The 19726-nt window shown below is 43.7% G+C and overlaps 1 protein-coding gene across 9 annotated transcripts in view; it reads right to left on the reverse strand.

Moving 5' to 3' along the window:
- Nucleotides 1-19726, reverse strand: part of LOC108094921 — a 58354-nt gene that overhangs the window by 21146 nt on the left and 17482 nt on the right. The window lies entirely within an intron of this gene.

The raw sequence follows: 19726 nt of genomic DNA on the forward strand, positions 1-19726 counted from the left end.
CAGACCTTTAAAACAGAATTAATAAGCTGAGGCCAGAATACAAAATGTCACAGAAAAAGGAATTTATCAAAAGATTTTTTCCGAATGCAAGGCGGAAGAGGAAGGAATCAGCAGGAGCTGCACGGAAGTGGCTGCAGAATATAAAAAAACTGGCTAACAAATGATGTATAATTAGCCGAGGGCATTAGCACTTTGTTATTGGGCCAGACCCCCAAAAAGCCAAGTTGCGGGGAGCGTGCTGCGATCTTTCGCCTGGGCCAACTAATAATGCTATAAATAAAAGCCGAGAGACTGGCCAAAAAGCGAGGGGGCGGGGGAGGGGAAAAGGCGGCAAGATAAAAGTGACGTAATGGGCGCGACGTCTTCATCGCTGTCCTGCGCCTTTTCTTTCTTTCGTCCTCTCGCATTAAAGTGAAATTAGCGAGCAAATCCTTTTTTTATGCTAATTTCGTCCGGCTTTCAAGACGGGATTGTTCTTCCTCATTTCACCGCCTTCCCTTATTTTGCTGCCTTCTTTTTGTTTTTGTTTTTTTTTTTATGCTATGTGCTACTTTTGCAGCCATTTTTTGAGTTATGTCCTTTGGCTTGGCTTATTTTCCGAGTCCTTGCTCTTAACAATTTCCCTTTTGCCTCGGCATTTATTTGTGTTATTTTTGGCCTGCACTTAAGATTCGTTTGCCTTTTCATTATTCGCAGTTGCTTTGTTCGCTCATATTTTGCCGCCTTTGTTTAAAGCGCAGAATAGGAAAGCGAGAGATTACTGTTTGAAGTTGACATTAATTTCGGGACTCCTTGCCTGCTCAAGCTTATTTCAGATCCGGCCTTTTGCAACAACCGGATTCCTCTCTTTACGTATTTTGGTCTGATTTTAATTTAAATTTTATAAGATTGGACCGAGGTTTGTCTAATTTCTCCGTTCAGAATTCCCGGAGAGTTTTCTTTGCTGAAAAAGTTTGCTAGCCCTTTTTTTTTTTTGGTCTACCCACGAGTTTTGACCAGGCTCGGTCCCTCGTCACGGAATTCCGCCGTTGTTTGTATCTCATTTAAATTCACTTGTTAACTCATTTGCATTTCGTAGGCTCAGCACTTTTGCGTGGCCCAAACAAAGTTATTACAGTTTGTTGGCCAGTTTTCCCCATTGCACTGGCCGCAAGAGATGATTTAATTGCGAACCCAACTCACAACTCAGTCAACTGCAGGCGGCGCACATTGCTCATACGCAGCGTGGCCGCAGCGGAATTAGTTGCTAATCAGCTGGGCAACAATAAAAAAAAGGACCAGGCTGCGCGAGTCATGACGGGTCGGTAGCGATAATGCAATGCATAATTTATAATGATTATAAATGGTTTTTGCCGCCTGACTTTCGATTCTGAATACCAAAAGGAAGCGAAGGGAAGGAAGGGAAAGGGAAAGGTCACCCCACAGAGTCGTTTAAAATGTGATGTTGTCTAAGCCGGAAATCGCCGGGCTCCCCAGTTCTTTCCGCCTGGATTCGACATGGCCCGGGCCTGGCTGCCGCCATGTTTCGATTTTTCGCTCATTTCATATGCAAATATGTTCGATTTGCCATTACGGAGCGGAGCGGAGCGAAAACCAGTGCCGAAGAACGAGGGCAACCGCAATAATAACAATGCCAATGATGGTAACGATGATGACGTCGCCCGTACACACACACATACACAGGCACACCCGCACACCCATACTTGTGTAGCTGTGTAGGGCAACTCACAGAATTTACATTATCCTTGTGCTGAGTTAAACGAAACGCCGGCATTGGCAAAACATTTAATTATAGCAATTAGCTAATTAGAGATTTTCGCTTGAACCGAACGCATTTTCCTCCCTCTTTTGCCAGCCACAACCAAAATCAATCGTAAAATAGCCAAATGCTGTGCGTGGTTCAAAGCCGAAATTTGGCATTTTGGCCACGTTTGTCCACTTGTGCTGATTTGTTTTCGGGCCACGGGCTTGAATAATGCAAAGTGTTCGTTCGGCTAAATTGCAACCTAGTTGCTGCAAAGTTGCTCTACTTTGATTTCGTTTAGTGAAACTCTTTTCCCGCGTCGCCCGGAACTATAAAAATGCCATCAACATTAATTGCCACAACACGGCGGCCATTAAAATGGTTTGGCTAAACAATTTTTAGTGGCCTGCCAATATTCAGCAGAAGAGCTAAAATTCTAGCGTGAGTTGGATCATTAGCTTTCCCACGTACAAACCGGAAACGCATTAAACGCGCGCGTGTGTGTGTGTGTGTGTCTGTCCGTATTCTGTGGCAAATTAATTGCACATAAAATTATAACTCAACACACTTGAAACTGACAAGCGACAAGGTGACTTTTCCCCCCCATTTCCCATTTCCCGGCCAATTTAATGGCATATCCAGATGCCAGAATGCCAGGCGGAAAGTCGTAAAAACCCAACGGTAGCTGCGTGCGTGTATGTGTGTGTGTGTGTGTGTGTGTGAGTGCTCAGCAGCTTCCATTAATTAAAAGCAATGTGTTGATTTCTTATTCCTTGCCGGCTTCCCTTTTGCGGAACTTGTTGGCCTCTTGGTCCTTGACAATTGGCATTTTGTTTTGACTCGCAGCGCATTTATTGCCAATTATTTTTATGGCCCAAAGGCAACAAGGCGAAAGGTGTGCAAATAAATGAAGTTAAAGTTATTTTAGTACTGCATGTTCGAGCTACCTTTTTTGCACTAAAATGGAAAATAAAATTTGAAATTTATGTAATAATTACATTTACCATAATTCCTCAAAGGCTTTGTAAATATTAAACCAATTATTTGATGATTCAAACGAATTCGATTTTTCCAATTAATAGGTATATTTGATTATAAAGGCACGTTTTTCATAAATATTCCACAAATTCTCAAATTACAAGCGCACGCGGTGAATTAAGGAAAATGTTTGTTTTTTCCGACAGTTGACATTTGAAACTCCTGCTACGAAGCAAGTTATAAAAAATTCCTCTTTGCAAGGACTAGAAAAAATATGCGTTTAATGCGATAAAGCAGTATAATTAATTTTCCTATTAAATGCCATTAAATTCAATTAATTTCATAGGCAGTGGCAAAGTAGTTTGACCGCAGCAGAAATAAACAAACTTTTTTCAACATTAAAGAGCGGGGAAGGCAAACAGCAGAAGGATAAAAAAAATGAGAATATTCAAATGCCAAACTAAAGGAATTCCAACTTAAATATGACGATGGCAACCAGCTAGCAAAAGAATCTGGCAAAAATTATTATGCAAATTTGCTTTCATATTAGTGGCATTTGCTCCGCTCGGCTCCACTGACGACGGAAAGGAAGACGGCAAGGCGGAAAAAAATATAGAATCTGCGAATCGAGACGTGGCAGGGGCCAAACTCAGTTGACAACGGCAACATTTGCTGATTTGGCAAAAATATGCACAGAGCATGGAACCGAGGGGACAGAAGGGGGAATGTGGGGGCAGCGCAATGACATTGCCGGAAACTCCTGCCAAGAAATTGGCAGCCAAATTTAAATAAAACTCTTGTCAATATTTGCAAGAGAGAGCGAGCAGAGCGAGTGCGACTCAATATGAGTAACAAAAATGTTGTTTCGAATAAGTGCAAACATTTGCATAATTTGCTAAAATCATGGAGCCATCAAATAAAATAAGCGTGACAGCTTTAACCCCATTTTATTGGATTTGGGGTTTGGTTAGCTGCCGGCAAAAGGGTTCAGCTTACCGTAAATTTGGCTAACTGCAAATCATTTTGAAGGCCATTTCGAAGGCACGTTAACGGCAACGGCACCGTTTGGGGCAGTAATTAAAAATTAAATAAAAATCAAATAAAAATCAAATAAAAATTTCCAAATACAATTGAAGCGAATCGGAGTGGAGTGCTCAAGCCCGAGCTCAAGATGGAAGCAAATTTCAGTCACAATTAAATTAAATTCCCAACTGGCGGGCGGTCCGGCAACTATTCATGTGTAAATTTGAACAAAAGGCGCTGAGGGTGACAATTACGAGTCGGTCAAGTCAAGTCGGTCGGTGCTGTGCTGTGCTGTGCTGCTGGGCTCCTTCGACTTGTTCGCCGTCCTCCTTTCCTTTCGGCCATGTTCCCAGTTCCGTTTTATGGCCATTTGCTTTATGTAATGCCAAGTGTTTGGCCCAGAGACGGTGGCATAATGGCAAAGGGCGACCGAGGCAGCGGCGCAGTTTTAATGTGCAATAAACTGTAACGATAATGATTATGCGTTCTAGGTGGGCCAGGGCGGTGCAAAAGAGACGGGACGAGACAATCAGAGGGAGAGGGGAATAGGCCTCGGCTGTTGCAGCAGTCAATTCTCGGCATAAGTTGACTTTAATGTGCGCCAAAGTGGCAATTATTGAAAGTGCTCGGCCAGTCCGAGAAGTGTAACAAGCAATCGTTTTGTTTCGGTCTCCTTGATTTCGCCAAATGAATTTTATATTGAATTTAATTTTTATCCTATTAACATGAGTGCGGAGCAATGGGATTACGGATATAACTGTCGTCTTAAAGGAAAGCAAAGCGGAACAATGGTTGTTTGAATTTTTATTAAACCTCCATTGTTCCTTGGGTATTACTGTTTAAAATAATTCACCATCAGAATAAAATGACGATTGACCATCAAAAAAAGTGCAGAACTTTATATTTGCTTCTATAAATTCCCTTTACAGTTCAGCTATCATCTTTTTAATATAACTATAAAATAGTGTATATAATTTTACCACACTTACACGAATTCATAAAAGTAATGCTCTCCACTTTATTTCTTTTCGACAACTTTAAGAGAGTTCTCTTCATTTTACATCCCATCTGCCGTGTATACGTATATTGGCCGCAACACAGACTCTTACATAACCCATCAATGGACAGGCCAATCTACATGTGCCTGCCCTTGGCCACATAAAAATGCAGTAAATGCCTTGGTAACAGACTGACTGACTACGGAAAACTTTCACTTCCTGTCCCGATGCCCCTTAAAAGATTCTTAACTGCCGAATTTTAGTGGCCATTGTGTGTGTGTGTCTCTCTGTGGGTGTTCGTGTGTGTTTGTGCTGGTCTACCCTTTTCGTATTCACATTATGCCTGCCACAGACCATAAGTATCTGCGAGATACAAGCACGTGGCACCGGGCTTAGCGATATCTCTTGCATTTTATGGCTGAGGAAATACTCCGTGTCAGGTGGAACCTATACACATATCTTTAATGCACAAATCAAGTCACTTGAGCACTTTTTCTATAAACATTTTCATTTTATAGATACTTAAAAGGGCCGCCTGCATTTGGAGAGCCTTTTATGCGGGTTAGCCTTCCCAGCCATCCCCTCAGCTCCCCAATTCCTCAGCCCATCGGCTTTTGGCCTGAGCCCATTCTATCCGCCGGGGCCATTATGCCGGCTCTTTGTGCCCGTCTGAGAGTCTGTGATTTTAGCCAGCGCTCGAAAATTGTTGCATAAGAAAGGGGTGCCAACACGTTGCGTGTATTAGCCTGATTGTGTGCGAATCTTGGTGAGTTTTCCGCTAGAGAGTATACGTGTGTGTGCGTTTGTGTGTGTGTGTAGAGCCATGACCGTTTACGTGTCGCTGCTTTTACTTTTATCTGAAAGTGGGATCGGGTAATGCGTTGCTGACTCGACAAATGCTTAGCCAAGGTTTAGTTTTAGTTTCCTTCTTGGCTCTCAAAAAAAAGGTGAATCTGATAACAAAAAGTAATTCGATGAGCGTAAGGATGTGGAAATAATTATATAATGAAAACGTTGCAGAGAACAAATGGAAATTGGCTGGGCATACTGTAGTTTCCCTGTCAAGTAAATTAATTTTTCTCTTTTCTGCAGGACGACAGAGCCAAGAAAAAAGGGCCAAGGGGAATGTTCCCCTAATTGTTGCACACGGAATGCTCAAATTACAAACAAGTGTTTTTATTTTATTTAATTATTCATCTTCCTTTTACTTTGTACCAGTATGTTTTCAAGGAGAACTTTAAGGTCCAACTAAGTATAAGAAAGCATAATTGTTAACATTAAATTTTTAGTGTATTCAAGTGTATTATATAAATATGTTTTGTATCTAAAAAGTACTTCATAAGAATAAGATTTAAGTAAATTTTAATTATAGCGTATACATCATTTCTTGACTGCAGAATTTGGCTTTCCTTTCGTTTTTGTACATATCTCTTGCTCATTTCGTTTAATATAATTTGTTGAGCATGGCATTTTCTTTTGCTTTTGCCTTCGCTTTCTGTGAAAAATATATTTCCCTGTTCTTTGTATTTTTCCATTGATGTGTTGTTGGCTCTCTTCCACTCTCATTGTGCAAATACCCCGCGGCTGTTGTTCCTCGTATATTTTCAGATAGCATTAGAAATTAATGAAATCAATTTTTGAAAAAACAAAGAGAAAAAATGAAAACGGTTCCACGCAGGGGGAGTTCGTAGATGCGTAGGGTCTCAAATGGGAATCGCCCGAGGGCGTTTACTTTATACTCTATACTATTGATTGGATTTCTATCGACTGCAGTCGATCATAGGTGGCTTCAATGCATACAAAACCATCTGCATGGAGAAGGCTACGGAATGTTTTTAGGATGGATTTCCCGGGATTTCAATTTCTCCTTTCTGTTGAAATGCCTGCAGAAAAGGGTCGCCAACCGCATAAAATATATATAAAATGTCCGGCCATTGAAAGGGGCAACGCACATATTTTTTGTATAAAAAACAATTTTCTTTGATTTATGTGCTCGTAAAAAACAAATAAAATTTACATGCCCATTTAAGGGCAGTCGTTGCGCATACATCTGCCCCTCTATATGATATAATATGATATTTTCCTAGCTAATATATTAAAAAATATGAAACCGTAGAGAGCAGTGCCCTCCGAACTCAAAGTGCGCAGCAAAGTATGCTACACTTTTTTCACCCAGAATCTTTTGTTTTTTTTTTTTTTTTTTGGAGTCCTGCGAGGACGAAAAAATTCATATCCCTGCTGCTCGGAGTAAAATAAACACAAATACAGAAGACCGTAATGTGTGCGTAATGTATGGCAAATATGTGCTCACTGCACACATACACACGCAACCTCACACGCACTCACACACACACACAGGCACAGACACACGCATGGCAGGCACATAAATATTTCATTAAGTATGTGTTGTGCCCCATTTATGATGTGTTTGTTACATTGCACAGCTATAAATACGGCAAGAAAAACATTTTGATGATGCGTCTGTTGGCGAGCGGCAAATATTTGGCCAATGAACCAATTCGACTCTGCAGCAGGGTAGTTTTTAATTTGGAAATTTAATTCACATAAGGCGCATGGCTTACAACTTGGCACATTGTCAGCCGTGTTCGACATGTGCGGCAGCTTAATGCTGATTAGCCACAGCCACACGATTCACATGCACATTGGCATTAGCGGCTCGTTGGCAGCGCCTGCAACCGCTAACCATTTATGCAGGCCAACTGGCCAAATTAGCCGGCCACCTACTCACCTACTCACCTACTCCCAGCGATGATGAATGTGTATGTGAATGTTTGTGAGTATCCGTGGATACGGTATCCATACGTGATACGGATAGCCAATTACATTGGTGGCCGACAGTGCTTCGCTACTCATAAGTGAAGCGTTAACCGCGTTTAAGCTGCGCGTGTGTCTTGGCCAAATCGTTTTGCCGAGGGGTGGTGTTTGGGGTAGCTAATAACTAGCTAAATGACTGGCCCAACCCCGCCCACTTCCCACTTCCCACTCAATTAAGTATGGAATAGGCGGGGCGGACACTTCATAACTGTGCCCTCGAACCCTTAAGTTTCTGCCTGGCCATGCTGACCCACCGCTCTTTAATCCTAACCAGGCATCGGAGCCAACTTCCTTCGTGTCATGGCTCGCACAACAAATGAAACGCTCTGTCATGTGTCAGTGCAAATGCAGACAAAACACTGAAAAAGTAGCAAAAGTGGGAGGGACTCGGAAGGGGGGCGGGATGGCAAACCCCCCGAACAATCAGTGGGTACATGGAGCCGACATCCCACTCCGCAATTCCGCTGCTCAGAGTCATTGTCATTAATTTGGACCGGTTCGGGCTCAAAGCAATAGCTTAGGAGTTGCTCTGTGCCGCAGCCTGTTCCTGTTTCAGTTTCAGTTCCTGTTTCTGCTTCTGGTCCTGGTTTTAGTCCTGCTCCGGGTCCTGGTCCTCTTTCTAGTCCTTGTCTGCAGCAGCGGCATCATGAGAGTGCAAAAACAACTTGCCAGTTAAATGGGAGCTCCCACTTCTGGGAGACCTTGCACAGTGGGTTATAAAAGTGGTTTAATGTGAGAGTTTATGGGTTGTCAAAAACCAGGATAAGTTAAAAAACTTAAGTAGAAATTTTCAAAAAAAAAATAGCTTTTTTTATTGCCACTTTTAATTGCCTCTTTAAGCCTTTTTACAATCTGTTTAATTGTGGATACTTAGGGGAACTGATGGTAAAACAAACCCATACTAAAAGTCACCTTATTTTACTCACTTTTCCCACGATCCATACCACTGTTCACGTTTCACCTCCTGCTTTCCAAGAGCAATGCAGAAGGTCTGGGCGCAGTGTCTAAATTAAATAATTCCCACAACTGTTACACTGTGTCATGTCTGCTGGCGGAGGGTATAATCCCCAGCTTCATTTTGTTTTTTGTTGCTCCAACAACAATGATAACAACAACAACAACAAAAGTAACAACAACAAAAGCAGCCACGACAGCGGACCTGATAAATGAGTCCCTAATATGAGCGCTGTTAATAAAAGTGGCAAATTAAACGTCAACCTCTACAATTTTGTGCCATTTGTCGGGGGTTCAGTTCAGTTTGGTACGGTTGAGTTCAGAATAGTGATAATACAGATGGCGAGGGGCTGAATGCCAGAATGGCAGAATGGCAGAACCCTCAACTGATTATTGCTGTTGGTTTTGCCTTTTTTAATGTCTATTTGTTTGCTTTTCAAATGCCTTACGGCTCGGGGACAATGGTTTTGAGTGAGGAAGAGGAGCGAGCGATCCCACTTCCAACCAAACTGTGGGTCTCATTAGTTGTCGGACACGCCCCCTTCATTGAGTCTCGGGGGGCGGGTGGCGGAGTAGGTGGGTCTGCGGCTTGTTGGTTTATAGTTTGTCGCATGATTTTGCACTTAAATTGCTTACAAAATGTTTGACAGGGCAGCAACACGACTTTTGAGTGAGGATTTTTAATGAGTCTGCATGCGTGTGTATGAGTTTGGGTTTTAATAAAGAGCTTGAAAGGGTACCGAACGGCCGCTCGGGGCTCTTGAATATTTAATTATCCCTCCACCATGGCCACCACCACTGCCACTTAAGTAGAGCTGGGTCCGGGCCATAAAACATAGTCACAGGTACCAGTATAAACAAAAAGCCGAATGCAATAAAGCGGAAATTAATGCTTCCATTATTTCGGTAAACAATTATTTTACCGCACACACACATACACACAGATGCGAGTGGGGCAAGCACAATAAAAGGCCAAATTCATTGATTATCGATAATTTAGGCCATCGTATTGACGGGGGTAAGTTCCGTTTGGGCCACAGTTGGCCGCCTGCGTGTGCGTTAGCCAGAATAAACAAATGGAAATGGGCCGGAAAAACAGAGGAAAAATCTATTAACGCCTGGATTATTAACGTCACACCATAAGTAATTTATACGTTAATTATGCGCAGTTGAGTGGAGGGCGGAAGGAACTGAGGGAGGAGCCTTCAGCTTTAATTATAATGGTTCTGCGGAAGAATTGTGGGGCCGAAGAAAACGATACTGATGAACTACTTGCAGTGCGCCTTAAGATATGCAGTGAAATGTGGGCAAACACACCGCAGCGCCTTGGAACTTTCTCCACCCTTTTACTTTCTCTGCCACTCTTTCCCTCCCTCTCTCCTTCTCTCTCTCTCTCCCTCTTCTGCTGTCTTCCCTTTGGCGATAGCAGCCTTAAAACTAGGCGGGTAAAAGTAACAGGCTGACATATTACGACTAATGTCGCCTCAGCACGATTCGGGCTCAAGTCGCTGGAGAAAACTGAGCAAGCAACTTGAGAGACGACAACGATGACTTGGCCGTGGGTGTGTGTTAGTGTGTGTGTGTTTGTGTGTGTAACACTATGCATAACTAAGGCTGCAAATGATAAACTTGCAGGGGGAAAAATAAAAGTGGGGGCTGCCTAAGTGGAAAGTATGTCAAGCTCAGTGACACAATAAGAACGCACACACAAACACACATAAACTCTACACACACACACACACCAGCGACACTCACACACAAAGAGTGAAAAATATGGCTGAAGGAGGAAACTGCCACGTGCAAATTATAAGCCTGCATGTGTCGTCTATATCATCATCATCATCTGCTTCTTGTTCTTCTACTTGTTCTTGCGTTCGCCTGCGATTATCTAAGCTTACTCTTCACCTCCATAGTCATGTTGCCTTTTCTTTGGCATTGCGCATACGACGCGTACGCCAGCGCCCACTAAATGCGTTTATTAATGCTTCTCCTTGGCCTAATTCGCAACACTTGTGCGTCGTCGTCGTCGTCGACGTCGTCATTTACATGCATACATCATTTTGCATACATGATGTATTGTTGGCTCTCCATTCCACTGAGCTTACCGAGCTTATGCCCCCCCCGCCCGACTTTCCCCATTTTCCCCGAATGTCAGTGCGGAAAAACAAAGGCAGCGGCAGCAGAGCATAACAATGATAATAAAGGCGGCAGGCTCGGGCTGGCAAGGAGCTGCGACAGATGTCCTTGCTGCCAGGTAGTCAGGCAGGCTCCTTCCCGCCCATAATAAAGACAAATGCTCGGCGAAACTTGCACAGGACACATAATTAACACGGGAAAAGAGCTCCGAGATGAACGGGTTTTTGTTTCAGCAATGAAATTGCTTTGAACTGCACCTGCCACCCGCCCTTCCCCCGTTAGTCCTGCCCCCAAAAGATGTTGCATAAGCACAAAGTACAAAGTAAAAGGATGCCTAAGGGCTTAATTTAACGCACACAGGGAGATGAAAAGCGAAACAAGATAATCTGCGATCAGGTGCAGTCATCTTAAGTAGTTTACTATTTAATAATATTGATTGCTTCTTTATTTATGCACGAAGTCTTCTCTTCAGTGCAATTCAAAGCCCATTTATTTGCTGTCGTGCCGCAAACACTCATCATCGACTTTTAAGTGACCCCGATGGCTTGTTGCTCTTCTCGAAATTTAATAGGATCCCAAAAGATAAATCTCAGCCGGCAAATCATGACCTTCGCCACACACACACACACTACCCACTCGAGCCCCACGATCTCTGGCCCCTGTCCCTGGATATCCCTTCCTTGTTAATAGCCGTCAGTCAGAGGAGCAAAACATTAATCAAATTTTCAACCGAAAAATTCCCCAAGTCGAGCGCTCGGCGGCGTCAGACAATCGAAAAACTTTGCACGGTCCAAGCTTTCTCCTTCCAACCCGCTTGCTACTTTCTACTCAGATAAGCCCATTTAGCAACGTTGTCATTTCTCTTGTTTCGTAACGTTGATTTCATTTTATTGTTGCCGAGGCAGACAAGGATTCTCCCCACCCAACCTCCAGTTAGCGCACGCCTGTCATAAATCTTGTTTTGAATGTCCTGCCAGCGTTGATAGCGCCAGGAGGCGAAGGACTTTTGCGAGGGGAGCGAGAGGGAACCCCAGTCAAGTCATCGATTCGCATGCACACACACAGAGAAATATATTTAGGTATATAGCGTATATAGCCATGGCAACACATTAAATTAGTACACTTGATCGAGCAAAAAATATTTATGGCGAGGCGAACGCCGAAATCGAGCCACCAGCGGCCCAGTTGATGATGCGATGGGCGCCCGCTTCAAGGACACGTCGATTCGATTCGAGTCGAGTCCTGGCAATCGGGCGGCGGTACAAATGGTGGCTGACGGGTGCCGAGTCAACTGTTTCCACAGAACGGCGCATTGTGACTGTTATAAATCTCGAACGCAAATTGACTGTGCAACGTTGCGACGCCTTTTGAAGTGGGCACAGCGAATCCTGCGAGTCCTGCCAGTCCTTCTCGGCCATTTTTGGGGGCTACAAACATTTTTGGGGCCCACGCCGGACTGTCGGACCGTCGGGCTGTCTGGTTTCGTTCCGCAGATAGGCTTTTGATTGGCATTTTATGTCTGTTGGCCGCTGCTTTTGACTTATGTTTCATTAATTTGTATCATTTTTATTGGGACCAACAAAGAGGCCCGATATGGATAATTGACCAGATGGGTTCTTAGATTGTAAAAAGGTTATAAAAGTCATGCGGCTCCTCTAGCTAACATTCCTATGCCCTCGAACCTTAATAATTTTTATTGATACTAAGATATCATGGCTGAAATTTATGTCGGGTTTGAGTTGAATAAAATTACTTAAATGATGTTTTAATTTCTACTATCAAAGATCTCTGAAATGAAGTGTTTGTCTGAGTATTTTCTCTTGTAAGACCTTTTAATAAGTTAATAATTGCATCCCTTTCTTCGATAAGTTTCAAGGAAATATCCACCTAAAAGTGCTGAACTCAAAAGGTCAACATTCTCTTTCGGTTTTCCCTTCGTAATTAAGTTTACCCACTCAATTATAATTACCCAGTGTTTAACTTGTGTGTGTGTGTGTGTGGGTGTGCTGAAAATAAATCAAAGGCCGAATGAACTGCGCTGACCCAGCCGATTTCCGATTGTGAGAGTCAATACGCGGTGAAAGTATAATGGCTGCAGCTGGCACCAGATGCGCTCTCCATCAGCGGCAGACGTTAAATGTTGAATGTTTGCCGGCGGAAAAGCTGGGAAACACATTTCCAGCGCTTACACAAATTTTGCGAAGGCCTTAATGTATCCACTCGAATTTGTTTTTGGCATCTCCGGCGAATCCAGCGCGCCAGAAAGAGACGGAGCGAATGGAATCGAAACGAGAGCGCTCTTCATAAATCCATTTTATGAATTCGATGAATTTTGTATGCGGCCAACGTGGCCAAGTGAACGAGAGGGGGATCGGGGCATCGAGCTCTGTGCATATTTAAGCAGCGTCAGTCAAATGAATGAAAGTCTCGCTGCATTCCATGGGATCTCATCGGAAAGGATCGGATGCAGTGGAATGGGCACCGAGTACCGAGTACCGAGTACCGCCTGTCATATGCAAACGAAATTAAAATGCACTACAACGTCAGCGACGGCTGAGAAAAAGTGCGCACGAATGCATAAATAAGTGGAGTGGTTCGCCGTACTCCATTGAATGGCACTCCAAACTATGCAACACATCCGCATCCGCATCCGCATTCGCATCCGCATCCGCGACGGCGGAGACAAACGAAAGTATTTATGCCGAAGAGTGAGAGTACTTTTGCTACCACATCAGGTAAAACTTGACTAGAAACAGGGAAGACTGCAGATACTTCACTATGTCAATGGGCACAAATGAAAAGCCAGCGGAGCGGGGGAAAAAGGGGTAACAAGGGAAAAGCATTTAAATTGCAAACATAAATACCTGACAAAGTTCCCGTTGCAACTCATATAAAATGCAGAAAACAGAATAGTTTTACTATGTTATTTTGTGCAGCGTGGGAGACTAAAAACCTGCGCAAATAAAGTGCATTTAAAATGCCACGCCCCTAAATGGGTCAACCAACTTTTAAAGCCGGGCACGTAAATTGAAAGTGGGTGACTTGGCCCAAGTAAAGTGCATGGTAATGGTGGCGCATATGCGCCCACTCAAGTCGCGACAATGCGTATACGCCACGTGGTGCGGCGGCAGCAAAAGGGAGCTCGCTACATGGGAAAGGCCTAATGCAATCGGGTTAGGCAAACAGCGAGTGGGAAAAAGCCGATGCACTGGCTTGATGGAGGCCAACACTCTCCCTTAGGCAGTAATTCGCTCCCAGGCAAAATGGGATTGGGAATGCGAATGGTGAAGGGAATGGGAATCCTTCTTTCCTCCAATACCAGCACTTATTTCCCCGTATCGCCTCGTTCCCGTTTTCGAAAATCGTGTTGATTCGCGGTGCTCTGAATTAGCATTGTGCCGGACTTCAGCTGACTCGACACAAAAAAAAAGGGGCAGGCGGCCAGGCAGGCAGGACATGCCACGTTTTTGTGTCCTGGTGCGGTTTTAAATGTGTTTTTATTGATTTTGCTGAACACACGCCTTTGGCAGGCTTTCTGCGTATACTTTTGGGCCAGGCAGCTGCCAAATTGAAAACTGCACGCCCACAAAATAAATTTAGCAAAGGCATGGAGATGGCATCGGGGCACAAAAAAAAAGAACCTGGCAATGTCCGTGATGCCCTTCGTCCTTCGCCGCTCCTTTCCATATTCCATATTCCCCTTTATCCCTTCAGCCGGAGGGTTATTTGTTGAGTTTTGTAAAATTTATGCTTGGCAGCAAGTCAAAATGGGGAGGAGCTGCGGTCGAGGTAAAGTTAGTTCCCTTTTTCCTTTCCCCCTTTATTCCCCTTTATCCCCCCTCTTCCGTTTCCGTTTCGTTTTTTTATATGCCGGTGTCCCATATGGCAGGCAGAGCAATTCCCATATAAATTTAATGCGCCAACAGGCAAAAGAAATGTGTCCTCCTCCTCGGGCTCCTGACTATGACTTAATGCACAGGCTACATAAAAATTGCATTAAGCGCAACGAGAATTATGCAACATTTGCTGGAAGGCCAGGAGGTTCGAGGTTCGAGGTTCGCTGCTGGAGCAATCTATTTCCGTGCCCAGCGGCTGGGACCGGAGTAACTTGCCTTGGCAAAGTGGCTTGTGGAGGGCAGGTTACCCAACAGAATAAGCTAATTTTACACATGATAGGCCTCCGTGGTTTGTTCAGCTGGAAATGGGGTTACACTTGCATTTCAGGGCAAGCCCGAAAGCCCTTCAGCTGCACAAATGACTTGCTACAAAAGGGATCCGGATCCGGGACGCTCAAATCATAATACTTAGCTAATGCGGGGCTAACAACAATCGACTTCAAGTGGGCCAAGGGGCTTGGCCTCATGGGCCCGGTTTGACATTTATACGGAACGATTTCTTAAAGCGCTTCCCGTTGAGTGGACCTTTGGGTCAAGTTAATGGACTAGAAATCGCCGGCTCGACGGGAGCAACAGTCCTGTTTTCCAGCCTCGAAAAAAAGGATATAACATTGTAGCAGTGAATAATGCGCATAATAAAGTGTCCAAAACATTTGTTTTCTTTTTGCCCGTCCTGCCGGCTCTCGCTTTTTCGGATTCTCCTTTGGCCCTTTTATTTGGCACAACTTTCGGAACCGAATGATGGCCGGGAGGCGGGCGGGGCGTGGGGGCGTGTGCGGCTGGCCTAAGTTTCAAATTGCTTTAAATTTGTTGTAATGGCGCTTTAAGTAGTTTTCCCTTTTGGCCGTTTGATTTATGGCGCCTGCTGGATCGGGCCAAAGTCACCAATTTTTTGATGCAGCATATTTCAGTAATGGCAGTAAACGTGCCCATAAATCGGATGAACTGAGCCAGTTCACAGTATATATATACTCGTACTTCAAGTGCAGCTTAAAGAATCATAAAATGCCAAATCCAATATGAGTTTGGTGGCAATTAGCTGAGCTCACCGACCCCCAAAGCCCTTTGGCAAATATTGATACGCTGAACAGCGGAATCGAGGCCAATGCTCAGCTCAGCAAAGGGAAAAGTGGAGCAAGCGAGAAAAAAATCAGCAGCTTACATAAATACTACGTATGTGACAGACACAGGAGGCAGTCGACTGTCTAGTCAACTTCCGGCCATAGAAATTAAATGCGCACCACGCACATGTGACTCGTGTTGGTATTGCTCGCTCTGCTGCTTATGTGTTTGCTCAAACATAAACACTGCGGCGTCGGTGTAAGCACTGTGTGTGTGGTGGTGTATGTGTGTGCGCCACAAATAAATATTGCATAAAGTCAAATAGGATAGGCCGTGCACACAGAAACAGCCGCAGACTCGGCAACATCAACATAAAACATAAACAGACGCATTAGCAGCAAATCATTTAAATATACGCCACCGGAAAGGGGAGAAGGGAATGTGAGAAGGCTGAAAGAGCTGGCCAACGAGCGACTAACTGGCTAACTAACCTTGTGCAAGGCAACGTGAGATAAACGAGATGAACGAGAGAGACCTACGAGGGTGGTTTCCAAACTAATGATTACGAGGCGAAGAGAACTATGAACCTAAATAGCACTTGATTTTGTAAGGTCTGATCTAAAAGAATGATCAAGAGATTTTTTTAATCAAATATAGTCTTGGTGATGCATCTTAATGAGCTTTTATTTTTCATAATTTTCTAAATTTCCTAATTTTGCATTATCAAATATTCTTTAAAAACTATACTGTAAAATACAAACCTAGATAATACAGAAATATTTGCTTTCCAACGATCAGTAGTCGTACGCTTGTTATAAATAAAAAAATGCCCACCAAAAACTGTATTTTTCTATTATCCTGCTTTATCACTTTTAGCCTAATAAATCTACCAAAAAAAAGCCTTCCCTTTTCAATTTAACTGCCTTTATCCAGCCTAGCCGTTAAACCTACATTAAGACAGCGGTTACTAAAAATAAAATATACCCCGAATTGACTTTCAGTTGAAAGAGATTTCTATGACACCCCTAACAGATATGCCATTATATCATTCCCTTTATGTTTTCTTTTTTTGGTGTTGGTGTAGGTGTCTCCCCTCGACCGACGTAATATTGTGAATTAGATACACGTTTCAAGGACAGCAACCTCTGGCCGAATTTTAGCCACTCGACCGCAGACTGGAATCATTTCGTTGCTGTTTTCCTTTGACTTTTGGCCAGGCGCCTCCTGCTCCAACTTGGCTAATTATGCCAGCAATAAAAACTCGTCTCAAAATGTTGTGAGCATGTGTGCGTGGCTCCTTTTGTGGGAAGATGAATGTCGAGACACAGACGTATACACACACTCACACACAGACAGCCTTTCACACAGTTCTCTCCCGCTACCGGAAACAGGCAGCTGTGCGAAATTCTTCAACTAAAATTGCAAAAGTTTTCCCCCACAAAACTGTTTTGTGAGTGCCTGCGCTTGTGTGTGTGAAAAATGGCCAAATAGCAACTAATATGGCGCACATTAATTACGACAAAATGGCGCTAATGTCGTCAGTGCTCAGCCACCCACACACTTACACACACATAAATACACGCTCACATAGGCACGCACTTCCGGTTCGGCACTTTCATTAGTATGCGTGTCGCAGCGCGAGTTTTTCAACAGCGCCACATTTTCGCTTTCTAGGAAACGATGAAAGCACTCTCGTTTCCTTTTTGGCAGCCAGGTAGAAATTTTCGCCATTTTGTGGCCTATGATTGAGAATGATTGAACGAGAAGTTAGCGATTTTTAATTGATTCAACTGCGCTGCAAAGCATTTCCATTTCTCCGCACTCCTGATGCCTCTCAAAATTGTAATATGCATTGATCGATACGGATTTATCCCCCATAAACTCGACCAAAAATCGTTTCATTGTTTGTTTTATCCGCCCGCTGACATCCTGCGTCCTGTAACATCGATTGTTGTTGGTATCCCCGGTGTTATTGCAGCTGTTGTTGTGGCCTCTCTCTGTGTGTGTGTGTGTGCGTGTGTGTATGGGTTCGTTTAGGTGTGAAAAGGCGTTTTGTGCCGCGCAACTCGCTTTGAATTGGCGAACCCGTATCGATGGCGGCGGGTCCTGCGACGTTAGCTGTAAAAACATTCCCGAAATACACCCGCTTTAAGCCATAGTTTCCGCCCCCCGCAGGACCTGTTTTCACTTTTTTTGTTGTGCTTTATTAGCCAAACAATGCACGTAGGCGGTAGGTGGTAGGCGGCATAAATAATGCCGGTGGCTGGCCAAAACATGACCCTATATTTCATGTATAAACGACTATTCTTTGCATTGTCTGCGTGCCCGCCCTTTTTTCTGCTTTTTTTGAAAAGGCAAGGCGACGCGACACGCCCTCGGGATGGGGCGTAAATATGGTTATCGGAAAAGGTGGCTGCCGTGACATAATATTTTCATCTTATTTTTCGCCAAAAATAAATCCACAAAGCAGTCAAATAAACCCACAAACACTTACACACAGACAGAGGACCGACCGACAATCAGACACAAAGTAGCCCCACATTTGTTGGGGTTTTCTTTATCCCGCTGAAAAATTTGCATCTGGCAGCCAGGACGACGGCAGCAACAGATGAAAAAAGGGAAAACCAGTGATTTTATTGGGGAGAGCGGGCCGGAACGACTCCATTTCTCTGCGGCTGGTTGACTAGACAACCGCTTTGATGTGCCGCCTGGAAGACTTTTCCCTATCGGATCGGATTTTTATTTCCAGCTAGCATTTGAAATAAATCTGCTTTGACGGCCCGAAATTTGGGGTTATTACGTTGAATTTCTTGCTAAATGGAATCGATCATTAGGTAAAAGCGCATCAATTAAGCCTGGCTGAGTCCCTAAGAATTTTTCCTGGGAATTAAGGAAGCACGGCTAAACGACGGCAAATTCGTAACATTGATTTAACCATAACTCCGACGGCGAGGATAAAAGCGGAAACGGAAAAGCAAACAACAGATTCGCTGTGACAACCAAACGTTAAAGGTATAAAATGGGTCCCAGGATAAAGCCAACTGAGACCTTCTTTTCAGCCCGAAACGGGCACGTGGGAAAAGTACGGGCCAAAAGCGCTTCAGACAAAGAAGAACGCTGCGAAACAATTGTTTGAGCCAAAGTGCGTGCGTTACAAAGGAAGGGCGGAAAGGAAAACCCGCCACTGAGCCGCTGTGAGCCCTTCTGAGTCCTTTTCCTCCTGCCGTCACGTGTTGGCTCTCAAAAACATCCATGTGGGTGTGTACGCCTCAAAAGAAGGCTACGAGTTATGGGCCCTTCAATGTGTGGGTGTGTGTGTGTGTATGTGTGTATGTGTGTGAGTGTAAGTGTGGCACGTTCTGAGCCTGACTGTTGCTTCGCTCGCGCCTTTTGCTTTTAATGTCAGCCACAACAGAACCTGGAGCCTTTGCCCGTTGTTATGCGCGAGCTCACACAGAATCCCCAGAAACAATCCCCTTCCGCCTCGCTCTGTCTTAAGTATTTTGTACAATTTTAAAATGCTACTTTCACGCCAAATTTAATCTGAATGACATTTGGGGGCGGAACTAGTGCCAAACAATGAACGAGTGCCAGATTGCGTTTAAAGATGTGACCCAAAGTCGGGTGGAATAAATATTGCAGACAGTTAAATACCCTTTAAGTGGCAGATTAAGAATTTTGTTTTAAATACTTAGTAATAAAATGTTTCAATAATTAATTCTGATTGCCTGCTATTTAAACTTTGTAGAAATGATATGCAGATTTTGGTTTAATATAATATTTTCAATTTTAAATTATATTCAAGCACAGGAAATGTTCCCAAGATTAAGCTTTAAGATTTGTTATTATGCCAACCCATGATTAAAGCTAAGAGGGTATTAACATTTGTAGGCCTTCGCCTGCGGCTTTAAATTTCCTTTGTTAGCTGAAGAGACATTTGACGCATTCTTAGACAAGTCAACAAGCCAAAAGATTAATGGAATTGGCATTGAAAACTCCAGACAGCCAAGCACACTTATGTGGAAGCCAAACGGAATTCATACAAAGCGAAGATGGGCAACCAATTTGATAAATATCAAATTAAAAATGCCGCAAAAAAG

Source organism: Drosophila ficusphila, unplaced genomic scaffold (genome assembly GCF_018152265.1).
Source record: "Drosophila ficusphila isolate 14025-0441.05 unplaced genomic scaffold, ASM1815226v1 contig_414, whole genome shotgun sequence".
NCBI lineage: Eukaryota > Metazoa > Arthropoda > Insecta > Diptera > Drosophilidae > Drosophila > Drosophila ficusphila.